At 39.7% G+C, this 8589-nt stretch overlaps 1 protein-coding gene across 1 annotated transcript in view; it reads left to right on the forward strand.

Annotated features, from left to right (window-relative positions):
* The window catches only part of LOC306761729 (protein turtle homolog B-like), a 146361-nt gene that overhangs the window by 45178 nt on the left and 92594 nt on the right, over nucleotides 1–8589 (forward strand).

Consider the following 8589-nt stretch of genomic DNA (forward strand, 5'->3'; position numbering starts at 1 on the left):
TTACTGGAACAACCAGCAGGATTAGAAATGATCTAGGATGCCATCAGATGCTGCCTTTTCCTTGTGCCGACCATACATACAATGTAGTTACGCTACAAAATAAAATAAAAAAAAAAAAGATGATGTGAAAGTAAATGTTTAAGCTGTTTCGCAAACTGCAATCCTTCCAATCTGTAAAAACAGGTTACCTCTAATGAGAAACATTTTACTATTAACATGGTCGATAATAATCTGCAGATCTCTCTGAAAGCTGGGCTGATAGATTTACTACCGTCTGCATCAGATAAGAGAAAAGGTTTCATTTTAAAGTGTCATTTGCACTCCTTATCCCTCCTGCCTCCTACAGCAGCGAGAGAACAGCCTGTCAGATGGGTTTTAAACAGAGATAAAAGTACAAATGCTTCATATAGTCCGAACGTGTCCTCAGACGTTCGGAAATGGCATCAGGATTGGATCGATGAAGACAGCGAGAGCTTTGATTGGACACAAATTCTTACTTACTCATAAATAATGTTATCTTTAAAGATGGCAGCAGTTTGCTCTGTCGCGTTGTGAAGACGACTGACCTGGAAACCCGTCAAGCCAGTTTGGTTGCAAATCTATCAAATGTAGGGATTTTTCCGAGGTGACGAGCAGAGAAGTGCGCTGGAGAAATGGAGGCTAAAGACGCATTTATGCTTATCAGTCAATGGATCCTAAATGTGTTCAAACTGAATTTGGACAGGAATCAAATTTGCAATATTGGCAAACAATGAATTTCTGTCAGTCAAACAGATATATCGTCTCAGGATGAAACTGCTGACTTACACTCCAACTTTTGCCTTGTGTTTGACTCGTTGGTTTGTCTGTCTGTTAGCAACAAAACTCAAAAAGTTAAGGACAGATTTTACAGAAATCTTTGGGAAATCACAGAAATGGAATAATAAATAGATTGTACGTTGAGCCGATTCACCGCCTGGAGTTTTTTTTTTTTTTAAAAGTAGTCTTTACTATGAGGAGATGGCTGTAAATGAAGCTTCATTGACAAAAGTACAAAGGAAGTTACAATGACTATCTGATCTCTTTTACTTCGTTTTAGCACAAGAACTTGTTTGGTTTCTTTTAATCTGTCGCTTCTCCTGCATCTGCTTGCCTGGTTGGCTTCAAGCATCACACCTTAACCAACTTATTTAATTATTTATGAACAGTAACATTGAAAATGCAGCTTGCATGAAGTACCATGATGTCTTGCACGAAGCCGTGATGCTGCCAAACGCCTGCCTGTGTCGGCCAACCTGCTGGAAAGAAATCCTTCCTGCGGAAATAAATACTTTCATGGGGGGGGGTCTTTCCATCCATATGTGTTTTTTACAACTGGATGAAATCACTCTTAGACATTTTTCCCAGTAGGAAATGCCACTCATGAATGGATCATTATGAAGATCTATAAGTGCAGTATTGTAAGGACTTCCGTCCTTCAGTCTAACTGGCAACCAGCTGGGTTTTTACAGACTTGGAGCGTCTTTTCTTGGTGCATATGATGAATGCAACTCCTTGTATGTGTCTGATGTTAGCACTGAAATATGTGAAGATATCTAGGCAGATGCAGGCTGATACCAGCCTCCCACTCCGCTTCTGCAAGACCATTACAGTGATGTTACATCATGGAGGGAAGTCACAGGTCGTATATGAAGCTGCTTAGATACATAAAGGCTTACATTGTGCCTTTTTTAGGCTGGGACAGAATCAGGTCTTAATGACTGTTTTACTTCCTACGTGAAGTAAAACTTGAAACACTTGAAACAAACTTTTTGTATAATTTCCTTTTTTTTTTTTTTAACTAAAGAGGGGGAAACCATTAATAAGCACAGAGGAAGAGATAGATGAACCTTGACATGAAGAGGGTAAAAGAAGAAAAAAAGAAGTGGTCACGTTCACGGACCGGGTATCAGTTTATTTCCTGCAGACATTTCTTGAAGTCTTTGCTCTGCTGAGGTCCAACTTTGTGAGAATATCTGAGGCTGAGATGTGAATCTGAAAGGATTTTCACCTCCCAGCCGTCTCTGAAGCTTTCATGAAGGAAATGAATAAATGATAATTACAATTAAATGACCAGTGCCATTGTTCATTTTCTTTTAAAAGTAGGCCTACATTAATTGTCCTTTTGGTTTAAAATCTATGAGAGACTGATGTCACACAGATGGTGTGAAGGGACAATAAACTGGGTGGTAGTAGAATATTTATCTCTGAAGATCAGAAATGTGTCACTTTAGATTTTCTTTGGTTTATTTAAAGATGAAGCATCCAGGAGCCGCTTGACTTTTATATGAAACAGTATAGTTAGTCATCAGGATGAAGAAAATACACTTTTTAACACTCTTTTTCCTAAAAATATGCAGTTGCAGAAAAAGTAACACATGATGGTTAGAACTTTTTTTACATAATAACTGGGCAGATTTTAGCATGGTGCTGGTCTTTAGATAGGATCACATTTCCAACGCTCTGTTTAGTGTTTAATCCTCATAATTCAGTTCAGATATTCAGTCTGTGTACTAAAGCAGCCTTAACAAATTGCAGCAAATCAGCTGCAGCTACAAGCTTGTAAATGATGAGTTTAATTAAAATACAATATATTGCTTCATTGGACAATAATAATAAATAATATCACACATTTTGCCACAATCAGACTTTTGTTTGACTGAATTCTGGGAGCCCGCCATTGATACAAGGAAATATTATATGCCGATTTAACATAAATCACCTCCTTCCGATATGAAAAAGCTGTGAAAAGGTGACATTTTTACTCATAATTTAAATACAAAAAAATTAGAATCAAGTGCCATAATCTTGATATGAGCCCTGCGATGGACTGGCGAGCTGCCCAGGGTGTACCCTGCCTTTCGCCAAAAGACTGCTGGGATAGGCTCCAGCTTCCCCGCGACCCTTCATCAGACTAAGCAGCTAGGATGATGAATAAATGAATGAATCTATGTATGAGTCTTCGAATGGATCACACAGTGGAAAAGAAAAGTGACAGAACAATAAATTTGTGTTCATTACAAAAGTTGTACCAGGTCAGTATGCTTTATTTTTTCTCAGTATTTTTCTCTAACAATTCCTTTCTTTCCACCAGGGTTTTGTCTAATCATGTGTTCATTACTTAAATTTTTCTTAGTTTGATGGAAAAATAGCAACATTTTTTTATATTTGATGCATTTCCTGCAGAACGTCTGCAGACAGCCTCAATGCACTGCTTAAACAGAGTAAGTGAGGATGATGATAAATGCTCTGGTTTTCCAACAATGCTCCTCCGTTTTGTGAAAATATTGTGAAATTTCTTCGTGTGCGGGTGCGATCTGTTGTGTGATCAGCAACTAAAGTTGTTTTTTCACCGTCTCTTAGCCAAATTAACCAGAAAAACTAGATGAAAGTTGAATGAAGTTCGACCGCTGTCTATTGGATCCACATCTTCCCGAGAATTGGCCGTTAAAATACTGTAAATCTGACTCTTACTCCGAGTATCAAACATATAACTTTTAACCAAATTACTGCAGCCTGACTTAAGGCCCGTTTATGTACGATGCAGAAGACAAATACGCAGTGTTCTTTTCCTGCATCGATTCTGCATGAAATTTGGTCTTGTTTTTAAGGACTTGGCTATCAGTCCCATTAAATCGAGGTAATACCACCGGAAATTGCGGGGGCAGTACTGAGTTGTGTAGCCCACATGCAAAAGGTGAAAGGAACAAACCAAAGAAGAAGAAGAAAAGGAAGAGGCAGAAGCTAAAGCAGCTGGAAAAGACACAGAAGTTGAGACCAGCAAAAAAGCATGGCGGCTTTATTCTTCCACTTCTAGTGTTTTTGGATGTAAACGACTTTATAGTTTTAGGTGTTTTCGGCCCAGTCCAGATATTTACACTGGGTTGTCCGTTTGCTTTAATACCTTCAAGTGTGTAGTGTGTCCCAATTCACTGTGTCCCAGTGGACATTCGCTCCGTCCCCTTTGCATCTGCAGTCCACACTGACTAAGCATGCATCCATGCAGACTTTACCAAAGCATACTACCCACAATTCACTGCTGAATGGAACTGTTATGGACTGGTGACCTGTACTGGGTTTACCCTGTTCCTCACCCAATGATTGCTGGGATCGGCTCCAGCTTCCCCATGACCCTTAATGATTGAATCATTGCTGGATGTGACGTTTTGAATTTAAAAGGTAGAAAAATGGTGATTTTTGCGATCGGGCTCCTGTGGCTGTGGGAAATTATGAAAAAATATTTTTCCTGGTGCGATCCAGCAGCCAGTAGCCCACAGCATCAAACTTCCTGTTCGACTGAAGTCCGGTGAATGACATATAATCCAACTTCAGTTCCCTTCACTTCTTTCTTCTCACAATGGTTGTTTGTTACAGTTCAATCTTTTTCTGCAGCAAAATAGCGTACACAAGTTGATGCCATAGCCATCACTTTCCCAATTCTGCTGTTTTCCTACATTTGAAACCTGCGCACTACGTGCACTTCCTCTATGTGCACAATTAAGAGTGGACCATAGGGTGTAGTATGGGTGTTACCTGACTGTTACCAACTGATGTCAAAATGCAGAAGTAAACTCTAAACTCAATATCGCCCCCTAGTGGATGAACTGAGTATTTTGGCAACACAGAAGAGGCCTGGAAGTATGTGAGCGATGTATAAAAGCGCTTGAAACAACATCCATTCGCATACGTAAAGGAGCATAAATGAACCTGTAGTCTTACCAATGGCTTAAAAACAGGAGGTAACCTCATGTAAAGTTAAGTCATCCCACATCACGGCTGTCCAGCTCAGTCCAAAAGGGCCACATCCCGACTGGTTTTCATTGTCTCCCTGCTTCAACATACCTGACCCAACATTAACTGATCCAACAGCCAATGAAATTCTCCACAACGACTCCTTAATTTGAGTCAGGTGTGTTGTTGCACATGTTGAAAACCTGCAAGACGACAGCCCCCGTGGGACAGAGTTGAACAGCACTGTCTTACATTATGACAGGCACTGATTTTAATGGTATTTTATTAGCTTTTAAGACTGTTACTGGTGTTAGTCCAAATTATTTATCTGATTTGCTTTTATGTTTATGAGCCTTGCAGAGCTCTCAGGTCCTCTCCAGCTAATCGCTTTATTTAATCCTGAAGGTGAAACGAGCATCATTCAGTCAATATGTTCCTTTTTAATGGGGCAACTTTACTGGGGAACTGGGGCAGCTGGAAATGTTGACGTTCTTAAAAGAAAGCTTAAGGTTCACCATTTTAGCAAAGCTTTTAATTGAATGACATTTTATTGTATTTATATAGATAAAAAGTAGCCCAGTAAGGGTTGAGACAATGGGTTAACGCTATTCTTTTTTAAATTATCATTATTATTATCATTATTATTACATATTTATATCTATGTGTGTGTGTCTAGTGGGGGTTTGAGGTATGTAGAATAATGTAGGTGTGATTTGGTTTTATTTTTTTTACTGTTTCTGTTTAGCTTTTTTTAAACAATGGAAACACTTTGAGTTGAAAATCATCTGCTTGGAAAGAGCTTTAGAAAGAAAAGTTTGATCTATTGATGAACTTTTATTACAGTCATGATTAGCGGACTGCAGGAAGCAGGTGAAAGAGGCCGGAAGTGAAACGATCCAGACTGAGGAACAGCTGGACTTTGGTCATAATTACATCACAGAACAAGATTCCTGTTGATTGTTGCTTTTCCTGCCTCACACATGCTTTCCTTTTCATTTACAGAACTACTCTGTAAATGCAGCTAAGTAGGTTTTTTGGGGATTATAACTGTGCAAAGGATCAGTAAATCATTCTCCAATCTGTGGAAGAGATTTCTCCCACTTGAGTCACAAATACACGATCCAAATTCATTTAGTCATGTTTGGCTGGGTAAATGTACCCTTGAAGAAATAACTGGATGCTGTTTGAACTTGTTAATTACTGTTGTGGGGTTACACGCTGCTGAATTCATTCACCACTGAAAGAAGGCTTTCAAGTTTCCCCACTCTGGATTTTGTGTGTGATAATGACATAATAGCTTCTGAACGCTGATAATGAAGCGTGCATACAAAACTAGGTAGACAGAGTAGTGGTTTCTTTATGTCACCAAAGCCCCTTAGTGACTCATCACCTCAGTTAGCAGGAGTTGTTTTACAATTAAGACTAAAGAGGTAATAAAATCCCCTGGTGAGATACTTAGGAAAACCTCGTTTCATGGTTCTAGCTTGTTACTTTGAACATTTTCTGCTTGCGCTCTTATTAATTTTGATAATGTACAGGTTTAAATGTTTGTTTAGCCAGAGGAAACTGAGCTCTGTGCTTTAAAATCCTTCTTCTGTGTGTTTTGTGTGTAGAGTCCTGTTGAAACCACTTTTATCCATTAAGCTTGTTCCTAACCAAGTCCACGAAGGACCTGTTCTGTTACGGCCCAAGCCTGCTGGAATGTGGAGGAAGATGTCCCAACACCTGCACAAGACTTGGATTGGCCAGCCTTCCGCATCTCAGCCTCTACCCTTGGTGCTTTAGGATTGGTGGAGGACTTTTCAGGACCAAGGCTCATTGGCTACCTCCTCCGCCACTCTCCTATTTAAGGGACGTCATCAGCCTCATTCAGGGCAGCTGTCTTTGAGTGTGACACAGTTTGCCACTGTTGTACTGTTTGTGGGTTTTGCTGAGATTTTGCCTTCTGGGACCTTTTGACCTGTTGTAGAGTTACAAAACTTGTAGTATTTTTGTCTGTGATTACAGAGCTGTTTTGGGATTTGTGTTGTTGTATTAAGAAAGTTATCTCTTCCGTATTGGGAAGTTTTGTGTTATCCCTTTTGGAGTTTTGTTAAATAGTGGGTTTTGCTCCGGTGACAGGATGTTTTAAGTTGTACCCTTTAGTTCCTTGGTTTGAATCATTGTAAATAAAAACCCACCTTTTTATTGGGACTCTTAGTTGCCACTCTTTTTTTTGTGTTGCAACCCCCTATTTCCCCTAGACACCACTGGGGTCGTGACATAGCCAGCAGAAACCAACTGTTGGGCAAACTTATGTCGAGTTCGCTTGAGAGAAGAGTGTTCTCTTTGATAAATGGTGTGCATGTTCAGAAGCCAGGAGACACTTTGGAAGACTTGCAGTGCAGCATTACTGATTGGCTGATCGTAAACCTATCATGTCGTCAAATAATCAATCAGAGCAACCAAAGTCACCACGGCTCCTCCAGCTTATCTCCAGTCTAAGAGCTGCAACAACTTTAAGGGACACGACTGGATGTGTTGGGCAGCTTGGGCTAAACAAGTTCAGCAGGTATCTGACGAGGTGGGAGGTGTTGGTTCAGCCCATCACTTTGTCTTGACCAAGACACTGAAGCGAACAGTTGTAAATGTCCTGTAAATATTTCCTTTGTTTGATAAGTGGTTCCTCTGGCAAACTGTTCATGCTCCTTATGATCGGAGAAAAGCATTACGGGTCAGTCAGCTCTCTTCAGAAATCTGTAAAATTTCCTTGATTTCAAATCCTGTAAGTTGAGATCAATGGAAAATGCTCAAAATAAATCGGATTCTTGCATCGACTTTTAGTAGATTTGGTTCCAGGAACCCCAGAGATGTCACATTTCAGACCTGCAACACACTCTACAACTACAGACAGTCCAGTCCGGTGACCTGTTCTTTCTCTGCGATGCCTTTGTAAGTCTGTGCAGAATGCAGTTTCATATCGTCAAGAAATTTGTTTTTCCTTCCTTTTATCGCAGGGCATTGATACAAGCCCAGAGAGTCTGCCTGTTTAGTCCGGATCACAAAATGTTATAAATTTCTTCTAAACAATGTCTGAAATACAAATTAAAACCATAATAATTGTTTTTTGCTGTGTGTTTAATACCTCCGAGCTCAGAGAAGTAATGATGAGGTTAACATTTAGCTTATTTTGCTCAATAACGTTAACATGGTGTGCTCTGACGGTAATCACAATTGATTTATGCGTCTTGAAGTAGAAGTATGTCTGAGGAATCTGAGATCACGGGCATGAAAATTCAACAGATTCCTCGTCGTTGCTGTGGAGGAAGGAATTTGCAAATCTACTCTGAGTATTTTGTTTTTATCATTTTCTAACTCATTTGTGAGGAAACTGGAAATCCTCTGCCCATCTTTGCTTCTTAAACAGTTTCATAATCCATTTAATGTTTTTTAAACGCATTAATAGCTTGACATTACCCCGTTCCAGTCTTTTCTAACAAAACCTAATTAGGCTGATAAGAACCCAAAAACAAGAAATATCTTTGGTTCATGCCGTCTATGACTTAATAAGTCTCATATTAGCATTTTCCTATTTATTTGAAGAAGGCGTTGTGCATTAAGTGTGCAGAGACTCTGTTGACCAGACCGTTGACTTAGCCTCCACGGAGGAAGAGGAGCAAGAGGAGGACTGCTGGGTGATAACATCATCTCTTCATAAATTTCAAGGGGCTGCATGCACAAAGGCAGTTTGATGACAATATCGTCTGATAAGCTAGTAAAGCAATGTATATGACATCTGTGTGTGTGTATTGTACACAGAGGATCCCTATAAACTTACGGCACAGTTTTATCTCAGATTAT

Source organism: Telmatherina bonti (assembly GCF_933228915.1).
Source record: "Telmatherina bonti genome assembly, chromosome: 10".
Taxonomy (NCBI): domain Eukaryota; kingdom Metazoa; phylum Chordata; class Actinopteri; order Atheriniformes; family Telmatherinidae; genus Telmatherina; species Telmatherina bonti.